This window comes from Paramisgurnus dabryanus, chromosome 20, assembly GCF_030506205.2.
Source record: "Paramisgurnus dabryanus chromosome 20, PD_genome_1.1, whole genome shotgun sequence".
NCBI lineage: Eukaryota > Metazoa > Chordata > Actinopteri > Cypriniformes > Cobitidae > Paramisgurnus > Paramisgurnus dabryanus.
The window spans coordinates 5,541,699-5,565,335 of NC_133356.1; the positions used below are offsets into that span (position 1 = coordinate 5,541,699).

At 36.3% G+C, this 23,637-nt stretch overlaps 1 long non-coding RNA gene across 1 annotated transcript in view; it reads right to left on the reverse strand.

Moving 5' to 3' along the window:
* Positions 1-22,833, reverse strand: part of LOC135786627 (uncharacterized) — a 480,312-nt gene extending 457,479 nt beyond the window's left edge. The window contains exon 1 of the long non-coding RNA XR_010546963.2: positions 22,266-22,833. This is a non-coding gene — a long non-coding RNA (uncharacterized lncRNA). The remainder of the gene's footprint in view (positions 1-22,265) is intronic.
* Positions 22,834-23,637: the final 804 nt, after the last annotated feature.

Genomic DNA, 23,637 nt, shown 5'->3' on the forward strand with positions numbered 1-23,637 from the left:
TTCTAAATGTTGACAAAAAAATATAGCGAAAAGACGGCGTTTCCATTAATTGATGATATGCGACTGAAACTTAGTTTTTCCTCTCACGATAAGTCATTCTAAACATCACGTCGACTGATGTGGGTAGATTTACTACAGTAACATCACATCCACCACACTAGGCATTATTTTTAACCAAAGGAGACGTAAGAGCATTATCCAAACAAAATTATCTCGCGGAAAGTCGTGTTATAGTCACAAAAAATGTGATAATTTATTCATGTCCATGGCACAAAATGCAGCTTTTTCGTGCCTTGGGCACAAATGTCTTTTTTGTATCACTCGCACAAATTTCTATAAATAGTTTATCATGTCCATGGCAAGACTTTTTTAGGTCATTTTATGTATTGTTTCTACATGTTTTACTTCCGCTTTTAAAACTATTCTCACCTGGAATTGGGGTTAGAGTTGGGGTTTGGGTTAGGATGTCTAAAAATGTAACAGAAAGTGATTCTAACCCCAACACCAATGGCAAGAAAATAAATAGGAAAAAACTGGAGGAAACAATACACAAAATGACACAAAAAAGAAAGTCATGCCATGGACACGCAAAACTGTCGAAATTTGTGCAAGTGACATGAAAAAGACATTCCTGCTCAAGGCACGAAAAAGCTGAATTTTGTGCCATGGACATAAATTAATTAATCAAATTTTTTGTGACAATAACACAACTTTCCGTAAGATCAGTCTGTATACAAACAACAATGCCAAGGAAAGGCCCTTACACTTAGAAGCGGCAATGTATAGGTGTTTCTTGGAGATAGTAGTATTTTTTTTATCAAACGAGATGTAGGAGTGTTATCCAAAACTTTTGTCAAGGAAAGCCTCTTATACTTGGGAGCAAACATGTATTGAGGTATTACTGGGAGGTTTTAGTACATACCGCCTCATCTCCAAATAATAATTATGTGACTTACTTACATCAGGTGACCTGAAAATGCAAATAATCTGTTTCATTGCAGTTTTGCGAAATACACCTCTTTCGTACTGCGTAAAAAACTACCTCAGTTTTTACGAAATTTACAAAATTTTAATTCGCCAAAATTTAAAATCTGCAATGTCAATTTGCGCAATTTGAAGGGTAATGGAAACGCAGCTTGTAGCTCCTGTTGATAGCTGATCTTCCAAATATTGTAAGAAGCGGCACATTTCCGGAACACTATGACATACTCGGCCAATCACAATGCAATGATAAGCTGGCCAATTGGAGCACATAGTGCTTTCTCAAAATGATGAGCTTTGTTGAAATTGCTGCGTTTCAGAAAGGCGGAGCATAGTGGAGCAACAATTATCTACGGTAAGTGTGTTTTTTTAAATACGTCGACAGATTGCATTACACCAAGTACACAAAATAACATAATTTTTAGCAACATAATAGGGGCTCTTTAACAAATACTTAAATCATCTCAAGAGTCGCTCATTACCCGGCACACACAGACTCACAGATTTCTGCACATCCACTGCCCCGTTTATGTAGATCAGCATCCGTAATGCAAAAACAAGAGATACTTTACTACAGTTCTGCCTTACAGGTCTCACTCACGCACACATATATTGAGGACATCCATCAAATTTATCTCAATTAAACACACATTGTAAACAAGCAGCTCAGATCTGATTAAACACACCAACTCAATCAGCGGCGGGCAGAAACAGATAGCAGCCATGAAATACGGATTACTGCACACACGGGGGACAAACGTTTGCTTTCTAACCAACAACCTTCCACAGATGAAGAAAAATAAAACAAAGTTAAAGCCATTGCAATAGATTTCACGAACAGCTCTCAGACTTCTTTGATCAGAGACAAACATGACAAACATGAAAACATACAAACAGTTGGATGGTCTCACCCAAAACGTACAAACATGGACAGTAATGCAGGCCATTCAATAGCTAGAGCATTTAACATACAGTAGCCCACTTAAGTTTTGTGAACTCTTGTGTTGCTGTGCATTAAACTAAACTTCTAAAACTTATTTTAAATTGCAAAAAACAAAGATTCTTGTTGGAGACATTGTCTGCTAATAGCTACTGGAGTGCATCGTGCAGCAATGCGTACAGTACTTTTGGACGTATGCATGAAATCAAGCAATTGTAAAGGCATCTGCATTTACATGCAGTCTATTTTGGGCCTTAGGCATAACTACATAAGACATGACATGAAAAGTGAGAAGCTAAATAAATAAAAGATTTGTCAAATTGCATCTTATTTGCTAACAGAAATGGCAGAAGTTTCCAAAACAAAAGAGATGGTTAATTGGTGCTTTCATAAAACACATCCTACACCTTTGATCTCAGAAATGACATACAAGAGAACAAAGCCTCAAGTCTGCTATGTGATTATAGCAGAAAGGGTCAATAAAGCTTGTGCATTCCAATTACAACATTTCACTGCATGTTTAAATATATCTGATTCACAGTGTGAGGATTTGAAACAGGTTGTTTGATAAATCATCAATGTTCAGTGTGCCAACAATATTAGCTGTGTATAAAACAAAAATAGTCTATGCAAAATTACATTAACCCAAGTAACCCAACAATAACCCAATTAAAATGCAGTTCTTAAGTTAGTTTGTATGTAAAGTCAATCAATTTAAGTTTAAACTAAAGACATGTCTCTTTAACAAAGAATTCATATCTCATAATTTTGCAATTAATCTAAAAATCTAAATCTAAAACACAATAACGCATTCACATAATTAGTCTGGTAAATATACTTATGCTGCAATAGTTAGCTTGTACGGAATCGAGCGGATATTCAACCACTATAGTGTATGACACTTGCATTACATATGGACAGCCTCTACGCTATAGGATTTTGTTTCTCTTTCCCTGTCTCGTCCTCGAACCCAAGGACACTGAGACTAAGGCTGAATCCGAAATCGCATACTTACTGTGTAGGTACTGAATTTCACTGGGTACCTACTTAACGTGCACTAAGGCAGTATGTACGTTCGCGTTCAGTATGGACAGCATTCGCCATGTTGACGTTATCATGTGACATATGGCGTAGTAGACTTGTTCAAGTTCATGCGGAACCACAAGAACCGACAGGAGATTTACATCACAATACCGCGAGAGCAACTCGAAATCAGAGTTCTCCGTATGATTTCTGGAATCGCTCTCACGGTACTTTGATGTCATCCACCTGTTGGTTCTTACAGCGGTGCATAAACTCGAACAAACCTAATAACAGGCATGAAAACGTATGCGTGTGTATGAGGGACAGGTGCACTAACACCTGATTGCATCAGTAACTTGATCTGTAACAGTGTTACAGATATATTACACATTATTTTGTAGTGGACAAAATAAGTAAAACAAGCAGATTGTAATTTAATATTTACTGTCAGATGACAGCTGTGCTTGAATACAAACTAGACAATGCAGGCAATGTGATTATATACATTTTAGTGAAGCAATTTCTTGTTTTTACTTAAAACAACAGGAAACATGAATAAAAAATGAATGAATAAAACCATCACAATAAATGAAAACGTATAGAAGTGAATCCCATACGAAACAAAACTTTATTCAAATGTATTTTTCTAACAAACCATCACATATTTACTGTCATCTCAACACAGCTGTGACAATTCTACAGCTTTATTTTCATGAATCAGCTGAGCACTTTAATTGTGGTATATCCTGGGTCTGTGCGTGAAGTCTGGGTGCTGAGGAACAGCCCTGTGTGTGTATCGAAATCATCCGATTGGCTGGCCCTGTTTATCATGGGAAAGCTGGGATAGAAGTGTCCATCCGATGCACGCTTCAGAATCTGGGCGGACTCAGTAGGGCATCCGGGGATTTCTCGCCTAATGATTTTATGGATACTGAGGATTCGGACGTACTACTCTGTTCACGTGCTGTTTCCCCTACTACATTTTCAGTATGTAGGCGGTTTCGGACAATACTTAAGTACACGTTCCTCTGAATCTCGCGAGAAATAGTCCAAAATCCCGCAAATTCTCGCCTACCCTTTTACGTATACTGAGGTTTCGGACATACTATTCGTTCGCCTACTGCTTTTTGCCTACTATATAGTATGGCAGTATGCGGTTTCGAATTCAGCCTAACAGTCCCAGTTAGACTCAGATATTAATGCCCAGCCGATGTCTTCCCAGCGACCACCGACTGCTTCCCGTTTAATCTACTAATATTTTTAAATCCCATTCAATTTTATAATATATTATATTAGGTTGATTTCACATCTGTAGTTAATTTGGTCCGGACCAGAGATAATTTTTTTAGCTTTTTAGCAATTTTGGTTCCTTTTCACACCACACTGGTCCGCACTAGTTGAAACTAAATGCAGTTATGTGATAAGATCCACATCACTCATTGGCCACATGTCTTTAAACGTATTTCCTAAACTGCTCCTCGATTGGTTAGAATCAGCGTGTGCGAAATTCCAACAAAACCCCGGAAGTAAACAATAAGGAAAAATACATCAGACACCATGGAGAGACGACTGCGAGCTGCAATTACGTATGTTTGTGGTTGTTATATACTACATAGTTTGTATACAGCACTTTAGGCAAACTAGTCAATTTCAGAATGAAGCATGGATGTGGCTTGAAAACAAAGTTTTAATGCACTACAAATGGCGAAGACACCAAATTTCTATGAGGCTCCGCACCTCCAGGTATGTCCGCCACCTGCCATTGTGTCAATATTGCTAATAGAAATAATCCCATAATGCACAGCGCGGCTAACTACAGCAGCTGGTTTAGTCCAAAAATTTGCAGTACTTTTTGCAGTTACTGTCTGTTCAATCTTGGATCGCGTTCTCACCACAAACAAACATCTCAAAAGTTTGTTTGACCTCTTCAAGGAGGTCTCAGTCCGCTTTTGGTGCCCACGAGAGTTCGATTGCTGCATTCTCACCTGCCCAAACTAACTGCACCAAATGAGCTATCAAACTCTGGTATGATTCAACCAAATTAAATAAGCAGGTGTTAAAGCACCATTATATATATATTTATTTTTTTCTCCATAGGACTTTTTCCTCCTAATTATACTTTTTTCTCCTATGAGTTTTTTCAACCCCCAGGGAGTCATTAGCTAAAATTTGAACTCTCTTCTATACTCCATGTGCTTGTATGGTTTAATTTTAGCTGCTGTACTACGTATCCTACTTTTCTTGCCCCCAGTTTTTTTCTGTGTTTTTTCTGCTTTTATACTGTATGACAGTGGTTCTCAAACTTTTTCAGTTGGCGGCCACCCTGGTGTACGGTGCATTCCTTCATGGTCCCCCTAAAGAAAATTTATGACAAAGTTGTTCTAGAACATAAAATTTTAATTAAACAAAAAATATTAAATTATACAAAGTAGTGCTGTTGGTTAGTAGCCTTATTGTTTAGGTTTAATTACACAGAATTCAAGATAAATTAATGTATTTTATAAAATGTCATATAACTGGGTGCCCCCCGGTGGCCCTGGCCCCCAGTTTGAGAACCACTGCTGTATGACACTTGCATTACATATGAACAGCCCCAATGCTAATAGGATGTTTTTTATGTGTTTTTTCCTGCTTTTATTAATGTAAAGCTGCTTTGAAACAATTAAACAATTGTGAAAAGCACTATATAAATAAAATTGAATTGAATTATTTGTCTGTGCAGCCCCTTTGACGATTTTTTTTTTTTGGTGGATGACTTAATAATATATTTTAAAAAGCAGGCAATAGCTGGGTTCCCATCACCCTGATTTTATGCGCATTTTGAAGCATCGCATAAGCAGTGAGTGATGGAAACCTCAAATTAAGAATAAAACTTTTTTATGCTCACTTGATCTATGCAAAAAAAAATAATAATAATGGGAGATGGAAATGCATTTGCTGAATAAATTCTAACGTAGCGAACATTAAACCCACGTGACTCATCGTCTAGCTGTATCAGCTAGTGATGGGGACGAAACCGCCTCTGCCGAGTCCGTGTCTAGACCGAGTCTTTGAAGGGTCGAGACCGAGTTCGTTGATTTTCAAATAGAGTCGAGTCCGAGTCAAGACAGAGTCTTTGAGGAAGCAAGTCCGAGTCGAGACTGAGTCCTTTAGGAGTCGAGACCGAGTCGAGACCAAGACCATAAAACCATGTCAGTTTTCATATTCATGATTTAATATCACCCCAGTTAATAATCAACAGTTAGGTCTACAGACTAAGCTAGATTAGGAATTGTTTAGAGGAGCAATCTTAATGTATTAATATGGACCATGCTTTTACTATCATTAAAAAATCCCTACCACATGCATCATCTTCTGCCTGTTTTTCTTGAGATAAATAAATGGCTCTAATGGCAGTATCTTTGCATTGCACCATGGGACGTTATTTTCAAATAATGCCCGTCAACATTGCATTTTATTATTAGTGTTATGTGTTGTGTTTTTTTATATGAACATAAAAAATGCGCTGGTCTCGAGGACTCGGTCTGAAATTACAAGTCCTTCTCCTTTCACTGTGAATCAAGGAACAAGTCTCTGAAGGAACGAGAAAGCAGAAATCGGTCTCAAGACCGGACTCGTGTACATCAATAGTATCAGCTGTCATTGTCTTTCCCATATATGGGGCTCAACATCGCCATAATGCCCTTGCTGTTAGTACATGCATGAAAAATTTTGCATTTCTTCTTCTGTGCACAACATTCAGTCTGACAATGCAAAGCTGCACAGTTAATAAATGTATAACTTAGCAGTCCTGTCTCAATTTTCTAAGCGTGCCTTGTTTTATTTACTGTTGGTTACGAGGTTACCAATACCCACCATCATTCGCTCAGACAACTTAATGCAAATGCACCTAATTCACATTATTATTATTTATTTATTTTTTTTGCAAATTTTGAGGAGATTCACTTCATGTATGGATTGAAACCCAGCTAATGAGACGTTTACTCCTTCAGCGTGAGACCAAAAAAGCTGCTTGATAAAATGGCAAGCGTACATTTTTACAAATGCTAGGCTTAGGATGACTATACCAAAAATCTAACCTAGTTTGATTTAGTTACATAGTTAAATGTGCGTCATTACATACTTTTAATGAGTTTACTATTATTTGTTTGAAAAAAAGTAAAGGATCCTAACCTTTTGATCGTTTTTTTTACATAGTTGTTTAAGGAGCCCATTTTGAAACAGCTTCCCAAGCTACTTACAAAGTTAAGTGGTTAAACTACAGACAAGTAAAGATTTTCACAAAGTAGTGCGCTACTCTTCAAAACTGAAACTATTAAGAGGGACAATATTTACAATTTAATATTGACTCATGCTTTCAGATGATATGATTTAATTCAATCAGAGCAGTATTTATCTTGCACAACAATGATGATGATCTCCATTAGGGTGACAGCTAATTTATAAAAACAAATTGAAAACAAAGTAATGAACAGGAAGATTCATTTAGCTGCAAACAAGTCTTTCGCTACCAAGCTTTCATTTATTGACTCACTATTAAACACTTAGATTTGTGAAAGCTACGCTGTTAGAAAAAAGGTACACAACTGTCCCTTTTCTGTCACTCGGGTGACACCCTTAAATGTTCATTTTTGGACTTTTATGGACATACAACACATTGAAATGCTGTACTTTTTGGGGTACAAGATTATACCCTAAGGACCTATTATGTACCTCAAGGAATAATTTTCAATTTAAGGGGTACAAAACTGTTAACTGTACCTTCAAATTTACACAATAGATCCTTAAGGTACAGTATAGCAATGTACCAAAAAAGGTACAAATTGACAGTGTACCTTAGGGCAGTGGTTCCCAAACTTTTTCAGCGTGCGGCCCCCCGTGTGTACAGTGCATTTTTTCGCGGCCCCCCGAAAGAAAAATTATGACAAAAACAGTTTTAAAATGTAATATTTTAATTAAACAAAACATATAAAATTATACATAGTAGTGCTGTTGGTTAGTTGGCTTATTATTCTTTAGGTTTAATTACACAGAATTCATGATAAATGAATGTATTTTATAAAATGTCATAAAACTGGGGCCCCCCTGGCACCATCTCGCGTCCCCCCTGGGGGCCCCGGCCCCCAGTTTGAAAACCACTGCCTTAAGGGGATAGTTCACCCCAAAAATGAACATTTGGTGATCATTTACTCACCTTCATGTTGTTCTAAACCTGTTTGAGTTTCTTTTTTTGGTTTAACACAAAAGAAGATATTTTGATAAATGATGGTAAGCACACCGTTGATGGTACCCATTGACGTCCATAGTGCGAAATACTATGGAAGTCAATGGGTACCATCAATTGTGTGCTTACCATCTATGATCAAATAATGGTGAGTTAATGACGAAATTTTCCCTTTAAGTTGCACAATCCACAAGACTGATATACACATAGTGTATAAATAATAAACAGTATTCGCTTCGGTTCTCGCTACCTGATGCTTTTGTTCTGTAAATTGAAATTCTGAGCCCCTTTCATGAATATCATCTGTATGTGACTTCCCTTCATCAGAGGAGCCGAAAAAACGACCGACTTCACCGTATCATAAATCTAGAATGAAGAGGATGATGTCTGTTCGGCTCATCTTGTCATCAGTCAGTGTGTAATGATGGGCCCTTTTTGATGGCAGGAGGGCCCAGGGGCCCCATTTAGGGAGCCATTATAAATGAGGCTTATCATAGCAGCATAAACTGTCATTCAATCACACTCATCCTGTCCTCTATACATCCTTTTATCAAGCTGTGCCTGTGATTTCCCATAAACACACACAAACAGAGGGTGTACACACAAACATGCATTAGGGCAGATATACTATATGTGTGTTTCATATAAAAATGTACAGGGGAAAGTGTACATACACTTAAAAAAACAACATTTACATTCTATGATGTTTGTGTTACTGAGTTCATGTAAGTTATCACATAATTTACTTTTAATGCATAGTTCACATCAGACGCGGTAGAGGCAGCAAGCATGAGTGATTTGCATGTTAGGTCAATGCAAGGGAGCGGTTAGGCATCCTGCAGCGCGGTACAAGTGGTAAGCGTGGCGCGAATGGCGTGGAAGGCACGTTCAGCGCGAATTGAGCATTGTTGCGGGAAACGCGGATTTCCGCGCCGCGTTGACCAATCAGGACCTTGCTGTAGTATTGACGTGATTACAGGAAGCGAGCGGAGTGGTGGAGTCTCAGCAAAGTCGAAGAAGCCCCTCCCATGACGTGAATTTCCGCGTGAATGTCTCAAATGACTAAAATTTCACGTGCGAAGCAAGCGAGTGAACTCAAATGTTCAAGCGTCCAACTACGCGCGAATAGCGCCTTCTAGTCATCGAGACATTCACGCAGAAATTCGCGTCATGGGAGGGGCTTCTGCGACTCCGCTCCCTTCCTGTAATCAGGTCACTACTAGAGTAAGCTCCTGATTGGTTAACGCTACGTTTTTTCCAAAGTAAAAAATTTTCAACTCAATAAATAAAACTGAAACGAAACTCATGTTCACAGGCGAGCGCTTTAGACAAGTTTTCCATGCAAATGTTAAAATGTCCAATAAGTTGTCGGGACTCGGGATACAATCAATCAACTTTGACATAAAGCGGTTGGGACATCTTTCACTCGCAAATTACGCGAGTGAGGCTGCTGTAAGTACTGGCAGCATAGGTACAGTGGCAAACTTCAACCTGTGGCATGACAACACCGGCCCTTGTGGCCAAAAAAAAAGAACCGGCCCACCGGGAATTCTCCCGGTCCTCCCTATGGCCAATCAGGGCCTGCGTTGGTCTAGATCAGTGGTTTTCAAACTTTTTTAGGAGCGACCCTAATTTTAAAAAATACAAATTATGCGACCCACACTCTACCCCCCCCCCCTTAGTAGCATGAAGCAGGGCGGGGCCGAAAGCCGTCATAGTGGAGTGAGCCCGGTGAAACGTGCACGCGCGCATCTGTATGTATTACCTAATGAGCAGACCCGACGCCAGACACAAATTCACGGATGGGCATTTCATTTTTTCAGGGGGCACAAATGAGATCAACCTCACTGCAATTCATAATATCATTAATTATGAAAATGGGCAAAAAACGAGGAAGAACTGACATACGCAACACAACGGAGGAGTCTTAAAGATTGGACCTATACTGAAGCAGTCTAAAAACACGTCGCAGGGCTTGACATCAATGCTTGTCCGCTTATCAGGGACAAGTAACGTTAGATTAAAACGCCAATAACAATCACCAAAACACGCTAATGATTCTGCATCCTTTAGTCTCAATGACAACCGAAAGTGCATAATGTAATAACGCTAAGTTAAACAAATAAGTGCAGCAAACACAAAAGTGAGTAAACACTGACAAAGTGGGTTAAATATACTGCGGTAAAAAATGTGACAGATTTCATGACAGTTCACTAACGTTAAACAAGTAATTAATATTAAGCCACTTACATTTTAGACGCAATGTTGACTGTTTTTGTGGTTTCAGCAGCGAAAATAGTTCAAAGATAACAGCAGAACCATAACGTGTCAGTCTTACTGCAAAACTCAACCGTGTCGTAACGGTAGCGCTTTGCTTAGCAAACAACTAAACATTTCCGCGCTCACTTTCGACAAACCAATCAAATACATTAAAAATATATATTTTGTTAAATCAGACCAAACACATTTTTATTTTTATTTAGGAGTTTTTATTTTCCCTTGCATCATTTAAAAAATGGCTGTGACCCCGTGCGCAATTTAATCTGCTGTCTATGAATTTAATACAGTAAGCTGCGCACCCACATGGGTCATGTGACACAGTGGTGGAGTATTTTTTTATTTAGTGTATTTAAAATATATTTTACTGTGCTTTTATTCAAGTGTGTTGTAATTATTATAGTTTTTATAATAAAATTGAATAAATTATTTTAGTAACATTTTTTTGAAATCTTTCTTGGCGACCCAGTTTTTAATTTCCGCGACCCACCAGAGGGTCGCGACCCAGGGTTTGAAAACCACTGGTCTAGATCAAATTTAGCCATAAAGATAACCAATCCAATATGGTGGTAATTACTAGGATGAGCACAAATATTGTTATTGCTCATACTTAACAAACCCCAAACCCTATTAGATTAGTAAGCAACCACTTAAAAAACACAAAGAAGACCCTGTAGCAACCAATTGCACTGATAAGCATAATTTAATATTTGTCCAAAATACAGGAGTCAACATTTGAAGTGAATAAAAAAAATGTTTTAGTTGTCCTGAGACAAGAATGGGTATTGGTATTAAGACAACTTTTATGCAAGGTTTCAACATTTGAAGTGGATCAAAACCTTTCATAAAAGTTGTCTTAAAACCAATACTTTGGTTTAGTTGTCTTCAGACAACTTTGATTACAATTTTTGATCCACTTCAAATGTTGACTAGTATATTGTCGCTGTCCTTGCGAAACCTTGTATCTCCATATTTTGTGAATTACATTTTTTTTGTCATAACTCATTATTATTGGTCACTCTTTATGTTTGTTGGTGGGTTTTGCAAATATTCCATCAATAAAAGTATTAAAAGTGCTTGTCAACTTAGACAACACAGTGTGTTATCATTAAAAAATACTGTGTTTATTCTATTTCTTGAAAAAGAGTGAATTTGGACATACAAGCTTTCTGGAGGACAGCGACAAAATATACTGTATGGGCAATTCCATGCAAATGTCAATATTATTATGAATAGTTAAATTTTTACCCACATTTTCAACTATAATGAAATCTCCAATGCCAATATTTGGTGGTTTAATTACCCATGCAAAGTCTCAAAGTTTTTAAAGTATTTTTTTCATAGTTAATTAAGAAATTGTCACGTCCATAACATTGCTTCTTCCACATAAATCTGCATACAAAAATGAATAAATAATAATAATAATAATAAATAATAAATAAATATGAAATGTTCTTTGAAGATCCGTCTTTTCTTCATTTGTTGGGTATTAATGCATCTGGTTTGTGCATTTTCATTCACAGAATTCCTACAAAGTATGTTGTCTCTCAAAACTTGTTTCCTTTTATTGTCACTTCCATAACGCATGCGTGTTTCCCCATCTTAAATCAAAAACATCTAAATAGACTGATATTTTTCTGATGTATGTCACCAGGGGTTTAAGAAAATATAATCCAATGATTTAATAATAATAAATGCACTCTCTTTGAATTTTTATTTCAAGTTTTGACTGCAAATGTCACATTCATAATGCTGAAAATGCTCATATTAAAAATATCAGGACTTCTTAGATGTATTTAGAGGTCTAATATTAAATCAGTAGCACACTTCTGTTCTCCACCTCCTCTTGCTATAAATTACAGCTTTTAAAACAACTATAAAATAACCTGTCATTTACTCCATTTAAAACTGGCCATTTAAAACCGAACTTTTTTCTTCATTTTCGTCATGACAGTTTCAATTTGGATTTTCAGCTAAAACAAAAAAAATGGACATTGTAAATATTGGACAAATATGAAGTGTCTATTGCTGTGACCAGGGCCGGCCCTGGGCATAGGCGGAATAGGCAAATGCTAAGGGCGCCGCCGACCCCTTGGGGCGTTCGTGCGCCCAAATTATTATTTTTTTATATATGTATATAAACATTTTACTATAAATATTTAATTCTGCACAAGAAAACAGCAGTTATTAATGAATTATTAGTAGCATAGTATCTCGGAAGATCGTGCTTGTTAAATAGCTCTATACTGCACTGAAGCGGCAGTTTAAAATATTAACACAGTCTCACCCCATTTCGTCAATATTTGACGACACTTGACCATTCGTCATATGTTGACGTGAAGGGTATACCTTTCGCGTCATTTTTTGACAAACTGGGGACTTCAATACTATTACGTCCGTTGCATTCTCTTTCCTATTTTATTACCATTTGCGCGTCGGTTTAGGGTTAGATTACGCAAAATTAAACAGTGTACGCGAAATTAAACAGTTGTCACCTGGCGTTGGGGTTAGAAACAGTTGTCACCTGGCGTTGGGGTTAGAGTTAGGTTTGGGTAGGGATGTCATTATGTAAATCTAACCCTAAACCGACGCGCAAATGGTAATAAAATAGGAAAGAGAATGCAACGGACGTAATAGTATTGAAGTCCCCAGTTCGTCAAAAAATGACGCGAAAGGTATACCCTTCACGTCAACATATGACGAATGGTCAAGTGTCGTCAAATATTGACGAAATGGGGTGAGAAAATATAAACCCAGAATTCAGCGAACGTCAAGACAAAGAAAACGGAAACAACAATCAGACAGAGATGCAGAATTTACATAATGTTACACAGACCATGTTAAAATGTCAATGTTTCTGGACAAAAATACCAACTTGTTCACTTTGTTTGGTATTAATAAGTGCTGGCCGCGGTGCTGAAGACGCGCTCGGACGGAGTGCTGGTGGCACATGCACAGATATTTACGTGCAAGCCATTGGAAACTATTATTCGTTATTATATAATTATTATTCGTTATTTTACTTTATTACTTTCACTTAAGAAGAGTTCTGCACTTTTTATTTCAACATTTCTCTTTATATAAATACTATTTTGTACTTAATTCTATAATTTCGTTACTAACCCAACGAACTCATCTGCGCTTTCCGATAGGTTGCACTTAAGGGGAAAAGTATAGCTTTCTTCCACTTGAGAAGAGTTCTGCACTTTCAAACTTTTTTAAAAAATATCTCTTTACCAAAAACATTTTTTTCTTATATTTAAAATCTATAGTTTCGTTATTTTACTAACCCAACCAATGACTCGTCCGCTTTCCAATAGATTGCACGTAAATATCTGTGCATAAGTCCCACCAGTACTCCGTCAGAGCGGGTCTTGGTCTTCAGCACCGCGGGGAGCAGCCAGCACTCCAATGCGCAGCTTATTAATACCAAACAAAGTGAACAAGTTGGTATTTCTGTCCAGAAACATTAAAATTTAAACATGGTCCGTGTAACGTTATGTAAATCCCGCGTCTCGGTCTGATTGTTGTTTCCGCTTTCTTGTTCTTGACGTTCGCTAAATTCTGGGTTTGTATTTTAAACTGCCGCTTCAGTGCAGTTTAGCCACAGTATGCGTGCGTGTGTGTGTGTTTGTGTTTGATTCCAAAATATTTTCAAAATAAAGAAAAACAAGACAAAGCTGTGCAGTTTGTGTTTCTGTATAAGTTTATGAGCAAAATGATTGGAACACAATTGTGATTCTGTGATTCTAAAGGGCACCAGCTGAAATCTTGCCTAGGGCAGCAAATTGGCCAGGGCCGGCCCTGGCTGTGACAATTGTGAGATCAGTGTAAATGTGGCATTGTTTAAGGCAGCACAACACTTCATCATGTCATTTTTTATGGTTTGCATTTTATATTTAAAGACAGGGTGCATGATCTCTCAAAGCCAATGTTGACGTTTGAAATCACCTAAACAAACACAACCCTACCCCAATAAAATCTAGACCTTCTTTTGATAGACCCGCCCAACACATACGCAACCCGGGCAACGATGTCGGTTAGTAGTCATTTTGTTGACTACTAAAAAAGTAGAAATTTTTCTGACAGTCTTCGTTTACTATACCGTAGTTTGTCTTGATTCATTATCTGTACAGGTCTCTCACATTGTCTTTGCTGATTCAGGAAGACATGCGGTCAACATGAAGTTGGCATCAGTATTCTCTCTTTCCCCTTTAAATCAGTGAGTAATGTAAGTGAATACCTCAGCCTGATCTATTCATAATCCAATATCCTCACAGAGATGCAAAGAGAATTGTAAAATTGTGATGCTGATTGATTATACATCATGGTAAGAGTATACTGTACTTCACGAGAACTGCTTCAGGGAAGGTAAAGATTCGATTAGACTGTTTATTTTGTGGGATTAAAGTCTTTCTTCTCAGCTACCTGCACACTGGTGTTATTTTTCAGAAGGCAGACACAGACTATAAAGCATGCAATATTTATAATTCCCAGGTCTTTTATTTTAAAGGATGGATGTTTGGACACATTTGGGGTAATGGGAAATGGCAAAGACAAAAATAATGACTAAGAGCTCATAATTAAGGTAAAAATTAAGTTGAATGTACTAAAATTTAAATACCAGCAAATGCATTTGTAGTAAGTGTGTTTACATGCGCAGTCTTACCCTGATTATACTTAATAAACTGATAACGTGTGAGGTCATGTACAGTAAACGCATAAAACAGTTTTTCATTATCAGGGAAAGCCCATAAACAGATTAAACAAAAACTGATAGGCACATGTAGTTTTTGGCTCATTACCCCGATTTCGTGTTGCATGTAAACACCTTAACCGGCATTCTCACAGTTTTTTTCTTGTGTGAATGTGAAAGATAAACATCACAAACAAAAGTGTAAAGTAATGCAGAAAAGTTGGCGCTCGACTCATGCAGTTGGTAGAGAAACTGTGAAAATAAAAGCTCATAAAATACTAATTATTTGTATATTGAGTACAATTGATATTTTTTAATATATATTTTGCGCCTTTACTTTTTTAACCAAAGGTTCTTAAAATGATAGCACAAAAGTCACATGCATGGACCGACTAGTTTAGTTTAGTATTGCCCTTTGTCGGTTCACCTTCAAAGATGAGGGAGAGATGACAATTTTTGTTGGGGTGAATGGTACCTTTAGTTTTAATGTGTTATAATTTCAACTGAAATTGTTCGTTCCATCTCTGTGAAAATGTCAACTTTAGATGGCGTCGTCTTAGAGTTTAGCCGAGTAAATCCCTCTCTCAGATAGCACACTTCAGGCTTTACAGCACCAAACCTCTGGGCCAATCTGTGAGATGTGAGGAAAATACCAAAGCCCTAATTAACAAAAGCTATCTCGGCTATGATTTGGAAATAAACTCTAATTTAGTCCTGAAAGCAATTAAGCGAGTCTGTAATGGTAAAACAAATGATAGCAGAAGGTTAATGGGAAGGGAATTAAAATTCAGATTACGCTTATTAAAGCCAACCGTCATGTGGTCAGATAGAAGCGAAGAGAAATGCGAGAACGGATCAGACTCACCCACAGGAAAGTGAAATGTTAATGAGAAACAGATTGTTTTACAATATGTTTGAAAATATAGAGGTAATATTTATATTAAAGAAATCTTCTGCATATTTCTGTGTACTATAAACTAACAATTAACCCAATGATTCCCAATCCTGGTGCTTTAAATTAAATATTTGCAAGGTTTACCTGACAGTACACTGCAAAAATTACTTTCTTACTTAGTTATTTTCAGCAGAAATATCTACAAATTCTTAAATCAAAATGTATTTTTTTGATGAGCAAAATGACCTAAGAACATAAGTCTAGTTTTTAGACAAAAAATATACAATTTAAGTGAATTTGTGCTTGAAACAAGCAAAAATATCTGCCAATGGGGTGAGAACATTTTGCCTAAATTAAGTGTTTAAGAAAAAATAAATCTTTTTTTTAGATCAAATTCACTTAAATAGTACATTTTTGGTCTAAAAACTAGACTTTTTTTCTTAGGTCGTTTTGCTCATCAAGAAAATACATCTTGATTTAAGAATTTTTTTATATTTCTACTGAAAACAAGATAAAATTCTAATAAAGTAAGTTATTTTTGCAATGTAAATATTATTAGACATAACACATATTTAAAGAAAATATCTTTTTAAACCCTGAAAATTCTTTATAGAAAAAAAACACAATAAAGCGTCTGAAAAATAACTGAAAATAAAAATATAATAAAAATAAACTGACTACACCAGAACAGGCCTTAAATAGTACAGTGCAAAAAAAAAATTTTCAAGAAAAAAAATGTCTTAGTATTTTTGTCTTGTTTTTATTAAAAATATCAAAAAATTCTTAAATTAAGATGCTTTTTCTTGATGAGCAAACGTCCCAAGAAAATAAGTCCTAATAGTTTTTAGACCAAAAATATTAAAATGTAAGTGATTTTGTGAATTAAACAAGCGAAAAAAATCTGCCAATGGGGTAAGCAAAAAAACTTGAATATTTTTTTTTAAACACTAAATTCAAGAAAATTTCAAGAAAATTTGCTTACCCCATTGGCAGATTTGTTTGCTTGATTTATGCACAAAATCACTTACATTTAATATTTTTGGTCTAAAAACTAGACTTTAGACCAAACTAACTAACTAGACTAAGAATTTTTATATGAAAACAAGACAAAAATACTAATAGAATTTTTTCTTGAAAATCATTTTTTGCCATGTAAGGACCCCATGTCTGTAGTGCCTGCAAAAATATATATTCCATACAGATCCTTAAGAATAGCATCCTTTACTTCCCTAAATTTGAAATTGATGGAAATGTTTAATGGCTTTGCAAAGTATGTGTCAGCTAAGGAGCCCCATCTGATATGGTCTCGTTTATACAGTCGCTGCAGCTCCCCTTGTTTTTTTTAGAGAGATGTGCAATCATTCCAGTGATCTGAAACCATTGCAAATGATGTCAAACAATCGCGATGAAACAATTATTTAATCATTGTGACAGCCCTAATTTTCATCCAGACAGCTTTGTTCCAATACAAACCCAGCAAACGACTCCAAGCTGGATCTGCGTTGAAGTAAGCAGCTCCAAATTTTGCCTTGTTTTACCCACAACATCTGGGCTGTGTTTGGATGGCTATTAGGCGTCTTTTAAACACAAAATTGCTTGCAGGGACACATTGCTTTAACATTTTAACAGAAATGACCAATAATTATGTTTATTTTATCCTTATTTAGTTACAGATACACATATAAAACATTACAGTATGTATAACGATGAGTCAATAAACACTTCACCACCATTTACAGTTTATTGTAAAGCACAGTCTGTCACTTCTCTAGTAATATATATTTAACACCTACTTTTACAGGGTTTATTTTAGATTGGAAGTGATGAATCAAAAGTTATTGGCCTGCTACCTCTTGCGATGTCTTGTGTTATGACTGTATTCACAACGTACTGTAAAATAAACTTTCATTCCCTGTTGCTTACTGTACATATCATCATATCAATAAATAAATACTGCACTTCTACCATTTTTACCACAGCTCAGATCTTGTTATAAATGTAGCAACATTTTCAGTCATTTATGAGAGTAATTGAATAGAGAAATATGTGCAGAACATGGTGTACATATGAGAAGCTCAGATGCAAAAGCGGTTAAACGCCATGCACCACATCCAAAAATATATTCATCAAATACTTTTGCTTCAAATCTGCTTAATCCCGGTGTCAGGCCATTCAGAAATACCAGTTTGTTGACAGAATCCATTTAAAGTCTGATAAATAATGAAAATTTACCAGAAATCATCTAGAATCACATTGAGGGTTTTGCATCTGAGCTTTTTTAAATGGATCTTATCTTTTGTGTGTAGTTGCATGCATGTGTGCACGTAGTGTTATTGTGTTCATGATACCTTTCTTTAGATGTTTAGAGAGTAAGATCTCAAGTATAAGGCCTTAGTAAGTAAAAATGTTTGCTGCATTGCATGCACCTGGTCCAGTAAAGGTCTCTCATAATTCATAATTCATAAAGACACAAGTGGAAGGCTTTCTCCTGTTTATATGTAGGAAACAGAGTCATTGGACCATTTCACCTTTTTCCATTATTTTAGGGTCCAGAGTTTGAATGCTGGCTTTGGGTGGGTTACATGAATTTTAGCTTTACTCCAAAACAGTTTTTGAGTTTGGGCCAGAGGTGCTTCCTTAAATCTGTGGTCATTTTTGAAGCTGTACTTTTCTGGTATTTAGCCGCTATCCTGTGAAGAATCCACCTGTCTCTGTTATTGAGCTTTGACTTGTGACCGCATCTTCTCTATTTACAATCCGTCTGGGGACTTCGGCTGTCAGCATAACCTCAGTCAACTGATAGAAATCCAATCCAACGCTATCAGCACACCACTATCCTGCAAACGCTCTGTGTAAAGCTGATATTACTAACCATCCGATCTGGCTTTTAACACCTTATCGGGTTTTCCAATACCACTGCCTGACCTGTAGACTTAAACGCATAAAGACCTTTCTAATCTTATTATAACTATAGCATTGCATTATAAAATCTGATGTTATTCTAAATTTGTTTAATATGATTTGCTTTTACAGTAGCATTAACTAGCATATAGCGCTAACTCAACAGTCACTTTTTTTTAGCATTTTAATAACATTGTAATTAATTTAATGTTGGGGCATACATTTCAACATTGACATCACAGTCGGTGTCATGTTGAGATTGGCCTTTTTTCCATCTGTCTTTTGTGTGCATGAGGTTTACATAAAAATGAGGAAACAGACGCGTTTGAGGCTCATGATATGTCATTACCATGTTCAGAGCTCTTATTATTAATTTATGCCTAGATAAATAAAGTTTTTTTTATTCTACTGTATGGCACCTTTAAGATTTGTTTCAAACTGAAGTTCAGGTGGACCATATTCAATTAATTCTGAAGTTTAGGACACATTACCAGCAACTGCAACATTTCTCTCTGGTACACCTCCACCCTTCACCATTATTCTCTATAATTAATAGATCCAGGAGCTGGAGATTGAGCTGAGACTGAGCTGAGCTCTGCATCAGAGACAGCCAGCTAAATGTGTTTACCTTATCACTGACAGATTATATAAGCATGCATACTCAAGTAAGAACTTAAAAGAAAAACAGAGAGAAAATGCAAAGAAAGAGCCATCAGAACTTAAAGGTCACTTACTGTAAGGACAGAAGAAATTGAAGAAAGTGCTTGCTCAGCATCTGAGCACACAAAACTATTCGCAAAAGTCATAGAGGACAGTTTCTATTTGGGTTTCTTTAAAGCTAAGAAACCATCCTTGCACACACAAAGCTTAAGAAATTAAAGTTTTAAAGAAGCAATAGGTTTAAATGGAACAATTCTTGGGTTCAGAATCAAAGGTGCCATAAACAAATAACCTTCTGCAATATGATGGATCGTCCTTGCTCAGATGGATTTACAAACACAATAAGAAGTACACAGATGCAGATGGGTGATTCTCGTGAAATTAGACTTATGAGGTATCATGAAACATTTTGATAATAAAAGTAAATGCTATCAAAATAAGAAGCATACAGTTACAAACATCTCTTCATGTACTATTTTGCACATGACTTCAAATGACATCATACAAACCAATGATGATGTTTTTTCCACATTTAAGGGGAACATTTTTATTACCGCAACGTGTCCATGACTGGATTTGGGTTCTTTGACATGGAAATATTTATAATTAAAAAATCTAAAAAAATAAAAAGCTTCAGTGCATGTTATACTATAAACATTTACAGTAAAGAAACATGTGGCATTTGGTGATCACTGGTAAATGTAGAGACAAAAATAAGGAATATAAATGTGTCCAAGAGCAATTTTCTCATCCTCCGCAATAATTTTCAATCATTGTTAAAGCCCTCCAGAAACTAACATTTAAAAAAAAAACTTGTTGTAAGGGACATAATTGACTGTGACACTCAAGATGGCTACCAGGTAAGCAGTTCTTATTTTTTCTCTTCAGATAAAAGTTAACATCATAGCACCTAGAAAACTTTGAATTCTCATTACCGAAACATGAGTTTGTAAATGCATATATTTGATGTAATATCATGTTGCGGTAATGACTATTTTTGTTAATGATAATCTAAAAAATTTAAATAATTCTATAGGAAATATTTTTTAATTCTTTAAAAATAATGGTTATAGTAAGTTCAGACCTTAATCTTATATGTGCAAAAAAAAAAAAATTTGGCTTCAACGGCTTTTTAAAAATTCTAATGCTGGACACCTTCTTAATCTGGATTTCATGAGAATCACCCAAATGGCAAACTTAAAGAAAAAACCTAAGTGAACACCGCCAAAGACTAGGGAAAGAGCGATCGCGTTCATTTCAAATGGAAGCTTGGTGACTTTCCCCGACAAGAATAACAGCAACCATTGGCGACAGGAAGTGGGCATGTACAGCAAAAAAAGTTCTCTTTATGCAAATGAAGAACGATTTATGGGGGTGACTACTGTATGCTCAAACATATGGTGCAGACGCACTTTCTGCGACTGAAGTCCCTTGCCGATCCCGCACCCCTCTCACCATCCTATACTTTCCTGTCCTCTACTATCATATTGTCTATCTAAAAAAAGGCAAAAATGGCCCAAAAACAATTACTGAAGTATTTAACACCCCTGGACAGGCGACACACAATGCGAGAAATTATCTTGGAGGTGTGCACGCAGCTTTAAAGAGTCTGCAGCTTTGTCTACAGTGTTTTTGCACCTCATTTACTAAAATAATGGTGCGATTTGCCTAGAAAATGAGTGCTGGTTGCGAAGAGTCAAATGTATGCGAGGTCTATACATGTATAAACCTGGCAGATGCTTTCATCTGAATCAAACAAACAATCAATTAAACTCATAACCTTCAGACTACAAACACAAATTCTACCAGCGAGCTTGTGTGACACAATGATTTCTATTTTTGTTCTTTAAAATACATAATTTGTGTTCACAAATATATATGTGTGACTGCTGCTTCAGAAGTCTGTAAATAATGGATGTTAGAATGTAATTAAGTTTGCATACCACATAGCACAAATGTTATTTATATGGCAATAAGCTTATATAACACTTAATGATGTCTAAAATATTTACATTATACATTTATTCACTTAACAGACTTACTTATTCACAACTTATGCAGCTAAACTGTAACATGAGAAAATATAAACTTTTAAAATTTCCCAGGAAGTACAAGCTAACAATCTTTTATCTAGGTCCAATTACATGACTATTAAACAACTTATAATTAAAAAAATCCTTTCAAGGGAAGAAACAGTACAGCTTTTATTTTGTAAAATAATAATGTCCAAAAAAAACTCAGCCTGTACAGTACTTTATTTACAAAGAGGCGTGTTTGCCAAGAACAACAATTTAAATATTTATGACGCAATGCTGCACCAGCACATAAACCCTGGATTTAAAGGGGAATTCCGCCCTAAAACGGAATTTAGGGTGTTTTTTCGTTGTTAACGAGTCAAACTTTCATTTAAAAGCATATTTATGACTAAAGAGCAACATTTAAGATATTTAAGATTTTCGTTTTCTGGTAAACTGGCCTTTGAATGGGAGTGAATAGGGCATGTCGATTGAGCGCACAAAATCTCTATTTTTACAACACTAAGGAGGCTCGACACAACGTGATACTTTACTCGAAGTATCACGTGGGTCTCTACACATGAACGCGAGCATTGAGAACATTGTTTGTGTACACAGATTTTAGTAAAAGCGAAAAGTTTGGAACAACTTACCGTGCTGTTAAACTGCGTCCCGCCGCCATCTTGCCAGTCATGAGAAATCGATCTCAGAATGCGACATAAGGAGGAAGGAGAGTAAAGATGGATAGCTCCTAAAGCATAGTTCCATATAAATGCACGGATAATTTGTTGTTTTGTCTCAAGTGAAAAACAATATTGACCCTGTAGTTGAAAAGTAGCGTCCTATGGAGTCCATTCAATCGCATTCTGAAATCGATTGCTCATGACTGGCAATATGGCGGCGGGACGCAGTTTAACAGCACGGTAAGTTGTTCCAAACTTTTCGCTTTTACTAAAATCTGTGTACACAAACAATGTTCTCAATGCTCGCGTTCATGTGTAGAGACCCACGTGATACTTCGAGTAAAGTATCACGTTGTGTCGAGCCTCCTTAGTGTTGTAAAAATAGAGATTTTGTGCGCTCAATCGACATGCCCTATTCACTCCCATTCAAAGGCCAGTTTACCAGAAAACGAAAATCTTAAATATCTTAAATGTTGCTCTTTAGTCATAAATATGCTTTTAAATGAAAGTTTGACTCGTTAACAACGAAAAAACACCCTAAATTCCGTTTTAGGGCGGAATTCCCCTTTAAGCAGAGACATACAGCATGCTGAAGTGGCACAAATGTTAAGCTAATTCACCTGTTAGAGGATTAAACTTTACGTTTAGCCCTGATCTCGACATAATTGATGCCGTGCGGTATCAAGAAACTAAAAAAGAATTTACGGCAGGAAAAACTGAGCCTTCACCTAAAGCAAATAGCTTTTTTTATTTACCACCGAGCTGTATCAGTCACACAATCTTTAATTGCATTTTTACGACACGCAGGGAGAACAATCAGAACAAACCAAAGCGAAAACAATAAATAAGGGGGGAGAAAAGTCTGCACGTTCACACCTCCATATGAAACAGCTGCTGCTTGTTTTTCCACAATTTATCAATCAAAATCCAATCAGACCACAGACTCGCTGCATTTCTTCTATCATTCTGCATTCAACAAATTCCTTTTTTTTCAATGCAAAGTTTTAAAGAAATGTGCTGATGCTGGTATTAAGATCAAATGATGGTGAAAATCAATTATCGGCATGATATCGAAGTATAAAATATATCAAACATGAAATTACACATAAAATACATATGTAGATAAGCCATGGCATTTAGAATTGAGAGAAAGTGTTAATTAATACTGTAAATGTTTTTTCATTTAAATATAAGTGATGCATTCCTGTGCACAACTCATGAACATTTATGCATTTGTAAGATGCGTTTATGCAAACGGTGCACTAAAAGGTATAATTTTTTATCATTTAGCATGATCCCTGGGTTCGAACCCATGACCTTTTGTGCTGCTAATGCAATGTTT